Source organism: Hirundo rustica, chromosome 5 (assembly GCF_015227805.2).
Source record: "Hirundo rustica isolate bHirRus1 chromosome 5, bHirRus1.pri.v3, whole genome shotgun sequence".
NCBI lineage: Eukaryota > Metazoa > Chordata > Aves > Passeriformes > Hirundinidae > Hirundo > Hirundo rustica.
In genome coordinates, this window is record NC_053454.1 from 14,442,885 (window position 1) to 14,460,403 (window position 17,519).

Here is a 17,519-nt window from a genome sequence, read left to right on the forward strand (position 1 = left end):
TGTAACTTAAAGTTATTAAATATTTCCTTGTTTTCTATGTAGTTCATATACTTTCTGGCATCAGTAGACCTGGCAGAGAGCTGTTGAAATGCCCAGTTTCTCGTCTGTGGCATCCTCCCTGCCATTTTGATTGCTGCCAAAATGTAGATCTGGTGATAAATAAATGGAAATTATATTAGATTCACTGACTAGGTACAGGGGATACTACCCTGAGACAGAAATTTCATGCACTCAGAATTCTCAGTGTCTTCCCATTCAGAGAGTCTCTAGCTCCCTTGCATTCCTTATCCAAAAAGCATCTGATCCCTATGACTTTGTACATCCTACTTGGCTCACACTTTTTCTCAGTTCCCAATAACTTTTAATAGGCCCTTTCCTCCAAGCCCACGTCTGAAAGGTGCAAACCCTACCCTCCTACCCTCACAGCGTGAACTCTACCCTCCAACCCTTCCCTCCAACCCTTCAACCCTGTCACATACCCAGAGGTACCCAACCCAACTTTATTTATGGCACATACGCCACGGCAGTCACCTCTAGCGTCAGGTGCTCGGAGGAGCGTGGATGCTGCCCTCAATACCTTACCACGTGTCCTTCATTTCCACGGCACTGCAGGACCTGCACGGGGCACTGTCCACTGAGGGAGATGTCCACGATTCTCTGAAGGCCATGGGAAGGCCCTCCTTGCTGTCTGCCAGGCAGTCAAAATAGCAAGGAAATGAATAGACCTGCAGGGCTGGGAGAGGCAATTTGCTGTTTCCAGAGACACTGGGGAGTCACCTGCCTGAGCAAGGACAGGGAAAGGTTCTGCAGGAAAAAAGCTTTCAGGGTAATAAGGATCACATCTTGAAGGTGCACTGGCAGGAGCAAGTCAGAGGTGAATGGTGCTGGTGTGAAAGTCAAATTCCTCTGATGGTGGAAGAAGAAGATGTGGATTTTCAAGAGTGTTTGGAGAATGAGAAAAAGTTTAATTTTCAGCACAGAGATGGGTAGGAGCTGTTTTCTTTGCAATACAAATCTCTCTTATACCTAACTGGTGCAACCACACTCTAGGGAGAAAACAGCACTTTATTATAGTTTTTGAATTTATGTATATTCATGTGCTCTCTTGGAAAATGCATCTTTTCAGTTCTAAAGCTTTCTGAACCTTTCATATAGTCCTTTGCTTTGAAGCAACAGATGTCAGTGATAAGCAGATGGTTCTGGCTTTGAATTTGAACATCTTTAAATACTTTGCATATATTCTATGGTGAGGAATGCACTCTGTCTTACTATGCAGAACTGATGCACTAAATGAAAGTATCCATGTCTGGATGCTTGATGTCACTTCCTAGCTCACAAACCAATAAGCCTCATATTTTTCAATATTATTTGTTATGAGATATTTTAATGTAATTATTCAGCTTGTGTTTCCAAGCTTGAAATAAATGGTGAAATGTTCTAATCTGATGTGAGCTCAAAGAGAACGAGCAACAAAAAGAGCCAAAGGAGCTGCCCCAGTCATGAATTGCATTTTCACTCTGATGTATCCTGTGAGCAGGCTGAAATCTTCCTCTTGCACAATTTCCCAGAGGAAATAATGCAGTACCTATGGAAACAACTGAACAAAATCTTTTGATCTTTTTTACTCTAAACTTTCGTTTTCAGGAGGCACAGCTATGAAATTTGATGAGTGGAGAACCTAAGAACATAAGATCTTAAATCAGGAATAAATTTGGGAACACAAATGGAAAGAAGAGATCTGATATAAGAAAATACGTAATTTTCTTTCAAATAAAAGAAATCATATGAACAGATTTCATCCAAATGGTTTTCTATTGGATTATAATTTACTGCTCTAAAAAGTTCTTTTCTCCCTCTCTTACCTGATTTTCAGTCCTGAGGGGTTTGTTTTTTAAAGAAGTCACCTGAGACAACCTGTGATATGCCAACTGTTGATCTTAAGAATAGTTTTTTTGCACATATTTTCAAAGGCTTTATTAATTATAATGACATAAGATGTTAGCAGTGCTTATACCTAGTGCACCAGCCTGACTTGGAAAAAAGAGAAATGCCTCATTTCAACCAAGCTTTGGAGCTTTTGCCTCCATCTTTGACAAGGAATGGGGCTGTTGAAGGGTTCCTGGTGCTGAGGGGGTGCTAGAAGATCTCAGTGGTGATGCAGGACACACCTTTTACCTCTCTTTTTTCCCTCTTTCTCCAATTCTTCTTGAAAACTTTTCCTTTCTCACTTCTTTGGGATACAGAATCTCCTAAAGCCAGGCTCTTCCAGAATAGAGGTTTTCCTCAAATCAGCCTCTCCTTACCCCACACCACCATGGCTGCTCTTCAGCCTTCATGGAGTAGAGAAGGCTTGGGATGGAGAAGGGGTCTGATGGGGACAGACTGCCCCAGCACAGCTCGAGAACCCAACTGTCCACAAATTTGGATTTCAGCAGCCAATCCCCATCTCTGCAGGTAGTCACCCACATGTAAGCAAAGCATGAAGGCATATGACCCTTGAAATCTGATGCCCAAGTATTACCGCGATTCGCAAAGCAGTCACACAGAGAGAGAGGTTTTCCAGGGCAGAGGTTTCTCTGTTCCAACTCAAAGCTGAGATAGGGCGGAGAGAGCCTCTTTGTTTATTTCTTACTTTATATACATTTGTGGGTCTGGCCAAAGATTGGCTTTTTTGGGGTTTCCACCCCTCAGCCTCAGTGGCCAGGCCATTTGTCAGTTACAATTGTTTTCAGGTTAGAAATATGCAAACAAAGGACAGAGAATGAAAAACAAAGGATTTGTTTATGTTACATATGTGGGAAAAAGGTAAAACTGCTTCTAATATTGCACCATAGCTAAAGATCTGACTCCATTTTATGAAAATTCAAAAGGCTTTAAAAAACTCAGAAAAACCAGGGTAACACCCAAGGACAAGGGATGCTTTAATTACTGCCTAATGCTATGCATTTCCTAGTGGTTTCCACACCCAGACATCTTCTGGGACTGGTCATTACCCAAAACACAGTACACTGACAAATCCAGTAGCTTGACAAAACAGAACATTTCCTCCAGTTCCACTTTGAAAGTTTTAAGACCTCTTTTCTATCCAATACTGTAGAGTAAAAAAAAAAAAAAAAAAAAAAAAAAAAAAAAAAAAAAAAAATTGAGGTGTTCTATTTTAGATATTATTTGACAATATCAGGGTTTCAGGTTTAGGAATCTACATACAAATTAGAAAGAGTTGTGAAAGCTTCTGATTGATGGACTGTCTTTCTTTCTGACAATTCTAATTATTTAAGGATTGCAAATGTTCAAATACTTCAAAAACCAGAGGCAGTATTTTGCTACTTGACAGCTGCATAACTCAGAGACTGGCTCTCCCAAATAAATCCTTGCAATATAAAGAGGTTACAATCTGATGTGTGATAGACACAGACTTCTCTGGTGTCTATCTCAAGACCTTTTTCTCTCTGTGAAGCCCTACTATCCCTTACTGCTCTGTTACAGTACTTCAGCACATACATATTTATTTTGCCAAATACCACCAGACCTGAGGACTGAGGCATGACTCAATGACTGTAGAACTGAGATCTTAGTAGAAGTCTGTGAAGATGCAGTAAACTGAAGGTAGTTTTCCTGAATTCTTGAAATATGTGTCCATCCATGGCCACCCATAGATAAAGAGGTTCTTTGTAAAGAAGGAAAGAAAACAGCTTTTAATCATTTCCATGGTACTGTGTGCCTGCAGCCTTCCCATAGGTTCACAGGTAAAATAAAAACCTCCAAACCTGCTAGAAAGCTAGCTCTCAATCTAAGTATTGTACAAGATAATCAGCAAAACTGACCACAAAGGACCATAAGTAGCAAAATATCCCCAGATGACCAGTGTGGAGAGCTGAGAGCAGGTACCAGTACTGTGATGCCTGTAGTGGAAAAGTTCTTGGCAGGAAAGGAAGCAGTGCATTGATATTCCAGTCTGCAGATGGAAAGCAAGGCTGGAAGCTGCTCTAAGTGAGCTGCTGCAATGGAGGGTTGCAATGGGAACGTGGAGTTTTGCTGTGAATCTGTGGGAATAAATACCATCAACCTTTGTTCTCAACTGATGTTTGTTCATGCAACTGATTTTTGAGTGACTGCCCATTTCTAAACTTCAGTGAAGTAACTTATAAATTTGTTATCTTAAGTGTAGCTGGGGAAAAGAGTGAAGGAGAAAGGGGGAAGGGGAGGGAAATCTGCTAGCATTCATATTCCAGAGAGAATTAATTCTGTTGTCTTTGTAAGGTTTCCTCTGTGGTTTTTAAGTTATTTCCTGAAATCTGTAATTATGTTCATGCAAGATCTGCATCCAGCTTTTTCTAAAGTAATGCTGAAGCAGAACAAGTGATAAGTAGACCAATTTTTTCTTTGAATGTCATCTCTGTTTTTGTTTATCAGGTGATGCTCTAGCAAGTAGTTTCTGCCTTGAGGGGTTGTTGATAGATAATTCCTCGAGATAGCTCAGTATCTCAGCTACTTTGTCCCTGTAAAGTCTTTTTAAAATACTGAGAAAAATTTCAGTGTTCACCACAAATTGATTTTGGAACTCACTGGTAGCTCAGACCCTTGACAGCACTGAAGGTGTGTGATGGAGCATGTGGGCAAGGGTGACAGTGCAGGGAGTCAAAAGAAAGCATTGAGACTGCTTGGAATTTTTTTGGTGACAATCAGGAACCAGATTCAATTTCACATGGTTGCAACAAGGGCACTCCAGCATGCCCAGATCACTCCCTCAGTGCATGAACAACCTCCCACTTACGTGCACAGTCATCAGCATGTCCCCTGAATCGCCCCCCTCACAGGAAAAAGGGAATCCTGGAGGATTACAAAAATTCCTCAGGGTAGAAAACAGGAACAAAATTAATGTCTGAGCATCCCAGGTGAGCAGAATAATCCCCGCTTACAAAGCTGAAGATCCAGAAATTTGTATGATGGCTGTGTTGACCATACCATGGCTGCTGTGTTCTTCTCCTTAGAGAAAATGCTCTGTATTCACGACCATTCTTTGTTCAGGAAGGAAAATGTTCAGGTCCTCTGGTCAGACTGGCCACCAGTGGTCACAGAACAAGAGAGTAAAAATCCGTATTATCTGATAGTCTAAATATTTTATCATTATAATTATTGCCAGACATGACATACACCTTGGATTTTTTAATCTGCAAATGCGGAGCCATCCTTCTTTTATTTATACCTGCTTTTGAACATTAGTTAAATTCCTGTAACTTAGGGGGAAATGAGAGAAAAAACAACTACAACTTTTGGGGATTTCTGCTTAAATGATAGTAGTTAGAAGATGAGAGACATAAATGAACACAATACCTGTGGGGTTTGACAGGTGACCCAGATACAATATTTTTTAAGAATAAACATGAACTCAGTGCATGAGGGGAATAGTCATCCTCATGATTATCTTCCTAGTTGAAAAAAGTTACAGTTTCATGTCAACAACATGCAGAGATGCCTGGAAGGTGTTGCCAAGGACCATCCCAACAGCACAGCTATGCTGTAAATATCATATTTGAAATTAGCCAGCAACAGCTATGTCATCTTGATTTGCATGCTAATAAGATGATGTAATGATGCTTTGGAGAAATGGATGTACAGTTAGCTGGCAATAAAATTTTTGGATTTTCTGAAGTACTGAAATATTAGAATGCTCAGGGGTGTATTTCTCTGACTTTGCACCTTGTCTCTTAAATAAAGAAACACCCCACTGTGGACATATCTATGATACCACGTCTTCCAGGAGAAAGGGACAAAACACATTTCTTTCTGAAAACAGCAGGTGCAGGAGCGAAGATACGGACACTTTTTTCATATACATGAGCTATGACAAAAGTTTGCACATTATCAGCCTTCTTATTCAGACTAAGGCTACCTTATGGTTGAGAAGAAGCTACATTTCAGGGCCTACTGGACCCTGAAACAGAGCACTAGACCCTGTTCCAGAAAAATATCAGTTCAGGGAGAAATATGAAATGCCTTCTCATTGATAAATGTTGTTTCCAAGACAATCTCTCTTTGAGCTACAGGGCCATTTCCAAAATGTGAAAGGATCCTGGCTCCTTGCAGACAAGGCAAGGATGTGAAAGTCCAGAGAGGCACCTCAGCACATGGGATGGTAATGACTGTGGTCTCCTTCCTTGTAGCAGATAAAGCAGAATATGGGTCTTTTGACATCTTTTCCTCTCAGTGAAGCCCTTCCCCACTTTCTTATTTTTCTCTCACAAAAAAACTGAAAAACCTTCTTCAGCATCTCATCACTGAGAGAATTGTTCCATGCAGGATTTTATAAATCATACCTTGCTATATTTATGGAAGTTGTGACCCACAATTCTGCAGTCTGGGCTGTGGGCATATTTACTCATACTGATTTCACTGTAATGCTAGATGGTTGCCCCTTGTTGTAATGAGGTCTTAATTTTTTTCCCTGTTGCTCTGAGCTGGTATTTTCCAGGTCATGGGAGTACTTTCCCTAAACTAACAGTTGAGGGCTCAGTTTTCGTGCAGGTGCCTAATACCATTCTTGAAGATGATGCTCCAGTGCAAACAGGATGTTTGGCTGCTTTTTGCTTCAGATGGCTTTTACCATCTTTTTTTTTATTGCTGCCAGGGTTTTCTCTTGCTTCCCTGGGGACGCCAGATGCATCTAATGAGTCAGTTCCAGCTTCGAAGCTGAAATGGGTCATGGACAGGAGCCATGTGTTGTTCAGATCCTTGCATGGAAGGGAATTTCCTTTTTCTCTTTCTGGACCAATTCACTCAATAAGAACTTATTTTAGATTAAATTGGCACTGGTTTTAGCTAAGTCAAACCTTTTCTAACCTTATCCTCAATTCCAAGTTTTATTATATGCTAAAAGAGGAGAGTTGCCTTAAAAGAAAACTTGTGTGTCGGACAGTACGCCTTGCTCCCAGCTTAAGTGATAGGATAGGACTTTTGAACACAAAATTCACAGGCTGTGGCTGATGAAAAATTAGACAACAGTCAGAGGCATGCTTCTCCCTAGTGTTGCATAAGTAGATATATAACGTGTAATGTATTGCAACATCACAGCAGGTCTCCCAAATTGAAAACAAAGAGGAATAAAAGACTGCCGTACCTTGGCTCTTAAATCCCTGAATGTGTTGCCTATGTTGATTAGTTACTTTGATTTGTGCTTCCCTGCACAGCTCATTTTTCCCTTTAATAAGAGTTTGGCTTGTAAATTGTCACTTGCATTTGCACCAAACAGTGCAATTAGGCTGGAGTGACGGAATATATTACATTGTTTGTTTTCCATTATGTTTATTCCAGATGGTTTTTGTCACTGACTCTTTTTCTGAGCTGGGCTGTTAATAAACATAGGATAGATCTAATGAATAAATTTGCCTGCTTGCTACAGATCTGTGGTGGTGGCTGAGATGGGGTTATGCTGCTAGTAATGGGTTCTCAGTAGAACTACAGAAATGTCAATTCTTCCTTACTTATGAGACGCAAACTAGGCCCATGGTTAGTAAGGGGTTAAAGAAGATGCTTATGCGGTGGTTTTTTATCCTTTAAAAGGCATACATTTAAAATTTAAACTGAGGTTATGATGAGTTCACAGCTGTGATGCTTTATTGCTTCTCTGAACAAAGGAAATATTTTACGGTACAGCTACAGAGGGAGTACCCATCTCCAAGCTTTTCATTGTCGGGAAGCTCCTCTGTGCCCTTGAGTCAGCTGTTTCAGTTTTTATCTTGGTTCCTGAACAAACACTTCTTTTCTTCTTCAACCATCTTGTCTCTTCTAATAGAAGTTGTTAAAAGTCCCTGACTAGGCTGGAGATGCAAAATTGATTTTAGAAAAAGCACTGGATCATTTTGGAGAAAACATATGGGATAAAGTAGAAATGTGGATGACAACAGGGCAGCAGGACTAGTCTTAATCTGTTCACTTGCCAAACTGGTGTTAAGTGGAAAAAAATGAACCCTGTGACAGCAGGTCTTGGAAAAGTCATAACACTTAAGGAGTTTTCCAGTAGTGGCTTATTAGCTTTTTCATCAGAAAGGTGCATAAGAAAACCCAGCATAAAATACAACATGGTCTGTCCTATCATCTGGCAAAAGTTTTAAAATTATGAGAAGAGGTGACTGTGGTTGCTCAGCAGCAGGATCTTGGTTAAGTGAGTCCTGGTTAACAGCACATTTTTAGAAGATAAGCTAAAAGCAGATTACAGTAAACATATTTTGTTTCTACTAACATTTCCCACTTTCTCTGAACCCTTTCAGGGAGCTTATAAGCAGGAAGCTGCCAGCAGTTCTGTCTTTTGTCAGTACAATGGCTTCTCATGTGTCTCTCAGCTGCTTAGCTCTGCTCTGAGCAACAAAAACTGTCTCTGTCTCTGAAGGTAGTGCAGGGCAATGCTTCCCTAAGTGAACAACCAAGAGATGAACACTGGAAGAAGAAATGGTTCATGTGGGCTCACCTGGACGCACCTGCAGCAGGCCAGGGGCCCGGTCCGCACCATGAGCTGGGTGGCAGTGGGTCTCAGCCTCAGTGGAGAAGGGAAAGTTTCTAGGAACAGGAATAGACAAGGAAGGGGAAGAAGAAGTAAGGAGTGTGGGAGCAATAGCTCAAGAAGGCTCCAAAGGAATGGGGAGCTCAAAAGGACTAGAAAGATATAGCTGTTTTGGTAACTGAAATATAAGGAAAATGAGGATACAGCCTGTACCCACAGCACTGGGTGCCTGGCCAGGCTGCGAGATGTGAGAGTGTTAACCCTTCTGGAATTAATTCAGGACATTCCAGCGCTTGAATTCACACAGTAAAAATAAACCTTGTGCCAGGCTTGTTGCCTATGGGGCTTATGCTCTGCTGTTTGACTCAATCATTCAGGAATTCAAAGCCCTTCTACCAGGTCTGGGCTTTAACAGCATCTTTGCTTTGCCATTGGCAGATTGCTGCTGACAATGGAGCAGATCCACAGTAATGAAATTCATGGCAGAAAGGTCCATGTCTGCCTGCAGCTGCTCAGCCATGCTGTTTCTGTAAGCTCCTGTTCACACCTGGACTGTGCTTTCCTTCCTGTGTCTCACCCGCCACACCCCTCCTAGGCACCGCTGCTGTCCACGCGCAGCAGGGCAATGGCGAGTCTGCTCCACGGATGCCCAATGAAGGCCGAGTGTTTAGTGTGAAATAAGATAAATTAGCCACTTGTACATCAGATTCCTGAGAGTTTCACTGGTGGGGAGAAGGAGAGTTTAGCTCTCCCCAGCCTGACCTCTCTGTATGCATTGTCACAATAAAACGCAGCAAGGTGTAAGTTGGACAGCAGAACCTGGAGGTAGATGGGGCTTGGCCAGGATAGGACTTGGTTTTTGTGAATCTGAGCAATAGTTCCTGCTTCTGCCAATGAAATCTTAATCTACCCCAGGTTCCTGGCCCTCAGAGGTGTCCAATGAGAGTTTCTTCTTGTTTAATGTCATTGTCTATCAAACTCCTTATTCTCAAAGTGACCATGATCAAATACTTTCATGTCACTTCCCACACCCCCAGGCACTCCTTTGGGCAGCAGATGTCTTCAGATTTCAGAGTTATGCCTCCTCTGCTCTCAGACCCACCAGTTTGATTTTTCCTAGGATCCTTGGGGCTGGAAGTATCTGTAATTCTCACACTGAGAGGTGGTCTACTGAGAAGGTGCATGAGGAAAAACATTGTGGTGTTATTTTTTGTCCTATTAAAAAGCAGAAAAGTTGCAGCAGGCATGATGTTTTTGTTGATTTATTTATGAGTAGTTCCTGTTCAAAGGAGTGTAAGAGAGAATCAATGAACACAAACCAATTTCTATTTGGTAACTCCTTGAAAAACTGGAAATGACCATGACATAGTCTGATGATTTCCTGATGATTTCCTCTGGATTTACACCAGTGCCAATGAGATCATAGTTCAGTCCACTGATTTTACAACACATCCCAATGGACATGAACAGTGCGTTAAAACCTATCTGAATGCTGACTAAGAGTTCAATAGCAATGACATTTACTGAGGATAATTTTAAAACGCATTTTCTTGTGTCACTACTTCCATACACTCTATTTTGGTCTTCTTGATTATTGCTGTATTCGTTGAGCACCTTGGCCATAAAAATGGGCAGCAATTGCAAAGTATTTCATGAACTTTGTGAAGTATTCCACACTTCTCATTTTATTTGTCAGAGTATTTTGCTGTCAGCTTAGACTTTCTGAGTCATGCCTTTTTAACTCGAAAACGTTATCACTGTTTAGAAACATTTCATGTACAGATCTGAAAGAAAAAGAATTTATAACATCCAAAAATTATGCCATGAACCAAAATTCAGTTTATCCATCTCCTCTACGAAAAGGATATTTTAGCCTCTTATAAGAAATGTTGATAATAATTATTGGAGCTCTGCATTGACCTTGTTAACACCATCCAGGATGGTATCTAAAAACTGTTAAGGAAAACTGTTTCACTTAAAGATCAGCTGCAGGCAATTTTTGTAGCAAACTCAAATAGAAAAATGTTCTAGGTCTATTATTAGGCTCTATCCAATTCTACTCATGCCATTAAAGATGATTCATAAAATACTGCACATCTGATCCAAGTCAGCTTCTGTCCTTATAGCTTGCATAATCCTATAAACCACACCAGTGCCCATACATCACCTGACTCACATCACTACCCCCACTTACTGATGCATTGCAAAATGTGCAACGTACTTGAAGCTGATGATCCTTTTGCCTTAAAAAAAAAAAAAGAAAAAAAAAAAAAGGAAAAAGTGCTGTGTGTCATAGGAGTAGAAAGCAGAAGAATAGTATTACAGCACGAATCCTCCATGGAGCTGGACATAACAGGAGCTACACCTTGCATTGAAGATTTCATGAGTCTTCAATTTATTTTCATCTCTGTAATGTGTTAATGTATTAGCTTTACAGTGTAGCATGCTGCCAGAGCATTGCAACAACTGCACTCAATGCCAGATTCTAAAAAAGCTTCTTGAAATATTACTAAATAAGGTATTGTAAATGTTCTTTGTGGGAAAAATAAGTCCATTCCCTGAGCAGCAAGAATAAGGGCATCTCTCAAGTCTAATAGCTGTTTGTCAAGTACTTGTTCTTCTTTATGGTGTTTTTCTTCCCTTTCATTTAATTTCTCTAAGTTTCAATTCCATCTTGATAATTTTTTTAAAACTAAAATGATCTATAATTTACTATTGCTTTATTATTGTTTGAGATGTATCTTGATGCATTTAGAGGAGTAGCAACATACCAAGATTTCAGTATATAAAAAAATCCCAGTATCTAAGGGCTAGTTATTCAGAAGAAAATGGTGCTAAGAGCTAAAAGTCAGTACTGTTGCTGGGTGTGTTACTATATTTCCTATATAAAGGGTTTTTTTAGGATAATGAAACACTTTTTGCAGGTTTCCATCATGGCTAACTGCCTCACACAGTCTCTGGCCAGGAGGAGAGCACTGTACTCCCTTGGTGAATGGGAGCAAGACATGGCTACGAGGGAGGGCAAGCCATGGGTCCCAAAGGATTATGATCATAACGCTAACATTCAAAGCTGGAACTCAAGATAAGTTTTTCCACAGCAGGGTATTCAGCTCTGGGGATAATTAAGTGGCAGCATAAGTAAATGCCTTTATCAGCCTGACTCAGTCCACTCCTGAAGGGACGGTGCAACAGCCCTCGAGGCAGCACCAGCCTGTTCTTGCTCCTTGCCTCCCTCCTGCCACATCTCCTCTATGACAGCGGGCTCCTACAGAAGGCCCAAGGGCCTTCTCAGCACTCACCTGGTGTATGAACACTGAGATCTGTCCTACCCTGGGCTGGCAGGTTTTACAGCACGTGCTGAGTCTGCTGGCCCTGCACATACACAGCAGGCTCGTCACTACAGGGGACAGGGGCTGCCATAAGACCCCTGCTTTACAAAGGGAAATGAATCTCAGCCAGGGGGACACAGGCGCAGGGGCGCCACAGCAGTAGCACAGCAAGGAAACAAGCTGATGAAATATCTCTTGATCTGCTGGTCCGTGTGAAGGACTCCTAGATACTCCTGAGGCAGCTCTTGCCATCACCTGGGCTTCAGAGAGTAGAGCAGATAAACCCCTTCTATCTAAAACATCTTCTATCTACTGCATTAGCTCTCCCACAGGTTTCCAAGATTACTTTATTTACTGTTTAAAATCTTTAATGGAAATTGAAAAGTCTCCAAGATTATCACTAAAATGTGCAGTGGGGACAAGTGGAAAAACTAAATTTATCACTGGAAAAACAAAGACAATACTCTTGTGAGTGGTTACAATCAGTTTGGCACTATAGTTACAGCATTTAGTATCTTTTTATATAAAAACTGTTTTTCTCAGTTTTCTTCAAGTCCAATCAGTAATCATTTGTTTTGTCGGGTTTGTATTGGTCTGACAGTTTTCATGTCTCTCTCATTCACAGCCTGATTTCTCAGTTTGTTGAAGGACAGCTGATAAAACTCAGTTTCAGATAAACCAAAAATTACATTTATGCCATAAATACCCTCTGTGATTATGGGAAGACACGGTCAGTCTCTTTTCATTGGCGGTGAAATCAGTGCATGAAGTATGCTTGAAAATAATTGTTCTTTGTTTTCTCAGGGACATCGTGCCAAATTCTCTTTTTTCAGCACTGTCCTTATCTGAACCTTTAAACCCTTTCTTTCTAAATGATGAAAAGTAGTTCCCTGTACACCCTGTAAAATCCTTTGTCTCTCCTTAGGGTATCCATATCCAATACACTCAATAAAGAGAAAAGGAATTATGTCATCTCATGAGCACAACAGTCATACCAACTGCTGTGGTGAGATTTTCCCCATTGCTAATGATTTACAATGGAATCCTTATGCTTTTCACTTAGCTCCTAATAGTGTTCAGAAATGTCTTAGTTTATGGTCTGGGCTATCAGAAGCCGTTACGGTCAGATTGCATATTTCAGTGGTAAAATCACCAAAGATCTTGATCCTGACGATGTACAAGAGATGTTACAGAATCACAGAATGGTTAAGGTTGGAAGGGAGGTCCTCCAGTCCAACACCTCTGCTTAACCAGGATTCCCCAGAGCACATTATTCAGGATTGTGTCCAGACTACTTTGAGAAGGAGACTCCACAGCCTCTCTGGGCAAGCGGTTCTGGCACTCGGTCACTTGCACAGTACAGAAATTCTTCCTCATATTCAGGTGGAATTTCTGGGCATCAGTCTCTGCCCATTGACTCTTTTCCTATTGCTTGGCAGCACTGAGCAGAGCCTGGCTCCATCCTCCTGGCACCCTCCTTGCAGATACTGACAGACAGAGATGAGCTCCCCTCTCAGTTGTCTCTTCTCAAGGCTGAACAGGCCCAGCTCCCTCTACCTTTCCTCAGAAGAGAGATGCTCCATTCCCTTCATCATCTTTGTTTCCTTCCTCTGGACCTGCATCAGCAGCTGCATGTGTCTCTTCTACTGAGAAGTCCAGCACCAGCTCCTTTCACAGAGCTGGTTGCCTTTCACAGTGGCTGCAAAGTACTCTGAGTAACTAGGAGCTTTAATTATAAATTAACAACCAAACCAGAGACTGCACCAAAGCTTCCTTCCCTCAGCTGGAGGCAAGCTGGACTGTGGGTGAGGGCCAGGTCATGCAAGTCACTATCCCTCAGCAGGCTGTTTCTTTGACTCAGACAGGGCTTTGGAAGCAGCAGCGAGGCTGTTTTCACTCAACATGAAATTTCCATCATGAATTACACTGCAAACACAACAACAACAAAAATAAAGTATTTCCTTCATTATGTTTATCCATAGTCTATCATCATATTATAACCATCACAGTGTCTCAGCAATAGCAGGATGGTGCAGGATGGACAGACCAGGTCATCTCTCCCTTGCAAATAGCTTACAATAGTTGTGCTTTTCTTCTCTCGGTTTGTGCTTTATGAGTATTAATTAACTCCTCTGGTACTACTGCAGGGCAGGAAATCATTGCCCTCCATATGGAAATAGAGAAATGAAGAGGATTATGTGATTTGCCCAAAGCTAAAAAGAGAATTGCTATCAGCACTAGGACGAGAACTGATGATTTTTCTTAGCGCCTGGTGCTGTAATGCAATTAGCAAAGTAACCTCCCTTCCCCTCATCCTCTGCTGTGTTACCCTCCACCTGTGAATGGCACTGACTCCAGCAGTGCTTGATATTTGAAGCCGAATTTTGCTGTTAAGATTAATTTCCACTCAACAGGATGAGTCCAACCAATACATTCTTGCATCTACGAGAAACATTAAAATGTGCCTTTGAATTAAAGGAACATAAGAATCCCCTTTAACCGCGGCGTGAGCCCGACGCTTAAGTAATTTTCCCGGAACAAGCAGGTGCTACAGCAGCATTTTTTGTGCCATCTAGTGGTTGCAGAGAATCAGATGCCAGGCTGTGCCCCAATGTGCCACCCAGTGCCACAGTGCCACAGCAAGTCCTGCTGCTGCCCTGACACCCCCTGCCCCGCTTAGGGCTGCTCGTGCCCCTTTTTCTTTTGCTGCTCCTGTTGCTGCTGTTTCACTTGGATGACTGTGAGCTGCTAAAACTCTGGGAAACTGCAGTAAGAAGTGGTCTGAAAAAAGAGATAAGTAAATGGATATCCTCAGGACTGCTCTCAGTTTACGTTATATGCTGTGTTTCTGTGGAATAGGGAACAGTTTTTTCACTGCTTGGTGAATGGGAAGGAAACCGCGGGGACTGAGGAAGCAACCAACATACACAGAATATTACTAACTTGTTTCCTGAGGAGAAGGACACAACCAGGTGCCTTGGAGAAGGGAGCTGGCTGCTCCACTGGGCTGAACACCTCCAGGGAGGACAAGCAACTCTCAGAGAGCACCTCAGGGATGGCACTTAGACCTTGGGTTATTTCAGCCATCTTTTTGATTAACTTCTCAAAAGCACAGATAGGGACTGACTTCTGCATATAGCCATGATCTTTGAAAGCACAATCAAAAGAAATAATACTCTGCCAAGGGCAGGGATGAAGGACTGCACCACATATGCTTAATTAAAAACTGCCTCTGAGAATTAAGGAAAGCCGGACAGCACCATAAGCAACAGTGACATTTTTTCTACATTTTAGTAGAAGATGCATTTTCTAAGGGATTTAAGTTGCTTTTAATCTAATGCATTTTAACTGAGAATAGTCATGAGAATAAATATGATAGTTCCTGATGTAGATAGAGTTTAAAATACAAAAAGCAATAAGCAAAATGTGTTTATTTGTCACAGTTGACCTTTGTGTTACATAGACAGTCCAATGCTATCTGCTGATAATTTTGGCCCAGTGAAGCTAAAGCAGCTCATCAGACTTGGTCAACATTGTTTCATACTTTGTCTGTACACACATTAACACATTTGGTATATAACAGCTTGATGAGAAAAGCTTCTCTGTTTGGATTGGACTGCCTTTGACAATCCTTCAGCATCCCCACCGGCCTAGTTCAAGCCAATGCCAAGACCTTGGTAAATGAGCAGTCCAAAGACACTGAGTCCCTGCCATTCTCTAAAACTCCTCACCCAGAGGCCATGCACCACGACCAGCAGTGGGACAAGCTCCTGCTCCCAACCCCAGCATAGGAAAGAAGCAAACAGATGTCCTCCTTCAGATCCAGCTGTGCCAACCCTAGCTTGTACCCTGTGTTCCCATGCTGTCCCCTGGCTGGTCAGGGCTCCCCACTCCCTGACAGACACAATGAACAAAGAGCAACAAGAGCTCTGTTATTCCCACTGGACTAATTCGGACTGAAAGAGGCCAGGAGACACATTTGGAGCACTCAGCAGAGCTGTGTGCCCAGGAGGCCAGCGTGGCAGGCAGGTAGTGACCTCTCCTGTCACCACCCCTAAGTGCATGTCTGCACCCTGTGTAAGCTGAAGAGGATCTGGGATGGCTGTGCCAGCAGAGCTGCGAGGGCAATAACCTCCAGCAGTGTGGCTTGTAATGCTCATCTGGCACAGCTCTCTACAAATAGAACATCTGCCCACAGCCTAAAGAGATGTTTCAAAACTGATTTAATTAGACCAGCACAAGCACCCATCTGGATACTTTTAGGTCTTTGGCTCCCGTTCACCTAGCAGACAACAGCAATGGGTAAAAATCGTTCTCACCTGCCCCAGTTGCAAAGTGGACAGAATGAAAGGATGATGTATCAGCCATGCCAGAATCCGAAACTTTTGACAAACACATGTGGTGAATCCTGATGAGGTGTATTATGAAGTTGCCACCGGAGATCTCCTGCTCAAGGTGGCCACACCTGCAGAAGGGGCAGTGGGGGAATGTGTCCCTGCAAAGCCCAGAGCTCAAACAGCAGATTCTGGTGGGTCCAACGAGCTCAGGAATGGGCTGCATTGCACTGTGCCTTGGTCAGTCATTTATCACATGGAAGCCTTCCCTTACCCTTCTGGCTCTTACTTTCCCCTACACAACAGTACTGGATAGCAAACAATTTAATGCAGTGTCAGATGGGTTAAACAGCCTATGGAAGTGGTGATTCTACAAACTAAGGGAGCCCCAGCAGCAGAGTGGCAGCAACCAACTGAAGAGGGATAATTACATTTTAAATTGGTACACAGGTTTTTGCAGTGAGAGACTGACTATGTCCTTAGTTTATATAACTCCTTATTCCAGCTTGGGCCAAATGAAAATAAACTGACTGACTCTAGATTAATTAAAATGTCAACTAAGGATCTGGCATTCATCTAACAAATTATTTGAAGATAAACAAATGCAAGTTTGTCCAAAAATGTTAGAAAAATATATTGCAAAGCTTAAAAGAAGGAAAAAAATCACCTATGAGAGCTGAAAGCACCATTGCTTTTTCAGCATTATTTGGAGGCTGCAGATAACCCAGGTGTCTAATAGATTCTTTTCAAAACTCTTAATAAAAGGCTACAGTTTATATTAGTTTTAATGTACCTCATGCTTACTATCCAAATCCTTTTTAAGAAAAAAACAATTGGAATTTTAACTAGTTACAGATGGTAGAGATAAAAATGGTCTTTACAAATCTGTGTTTAAAATAGGATTTTCATGGAGAGGACTGTTTATGTTTGCTAATATTATCCAGTCTGTCTATTTGTAAACAAGAGTCAAAGGTTTACAAGGTTTAGCCTGAGATAAAAGTAAATCAGAATGAGGGAAGACCATGAGCAGTGAAATCCCCTGTTACACTGGAGCTGTGTTATCCAACACAGGACAAAGACCAGACAGGCCATAGCAAGAGGCAAAGCCGTGAGCTGAAGGGAACAGATGCCCTCCAAAAAAAATTCTGTTGTTTTCATGGAGAGAACAGCATTGGTAACTCATCAAAAGGTCTTATTGGACTTCATGTGCACTTGGCTTTTTCCTGATATTTAGACTAGACCAGGATGGTAAACAGGCACGTACACAATCAGACAGAGAGACCTCAGGATTCCCGAGCTGTCTGCTGTTTCTGGAACATGGTGCAAGCTCACGGGCAAGAGGGATTCTGCACAAAGCCT

At 41.9% G+C, this 17,519-nt stretch overlaps 1 protein-coding gene across 2 annotated transcripts in view; it reads left to right on the plus strand.

Annotated features, from left to right (window-relative positions):
• C1QTNF7 (C1q and TNF related 7) overlaps nt 1–17,519 on the plus strand; it is a 36,294-nt gene that overhangs the window by 945 nt on the left and 17,830 nt on the right. The window lies entirely within an intron of this gene.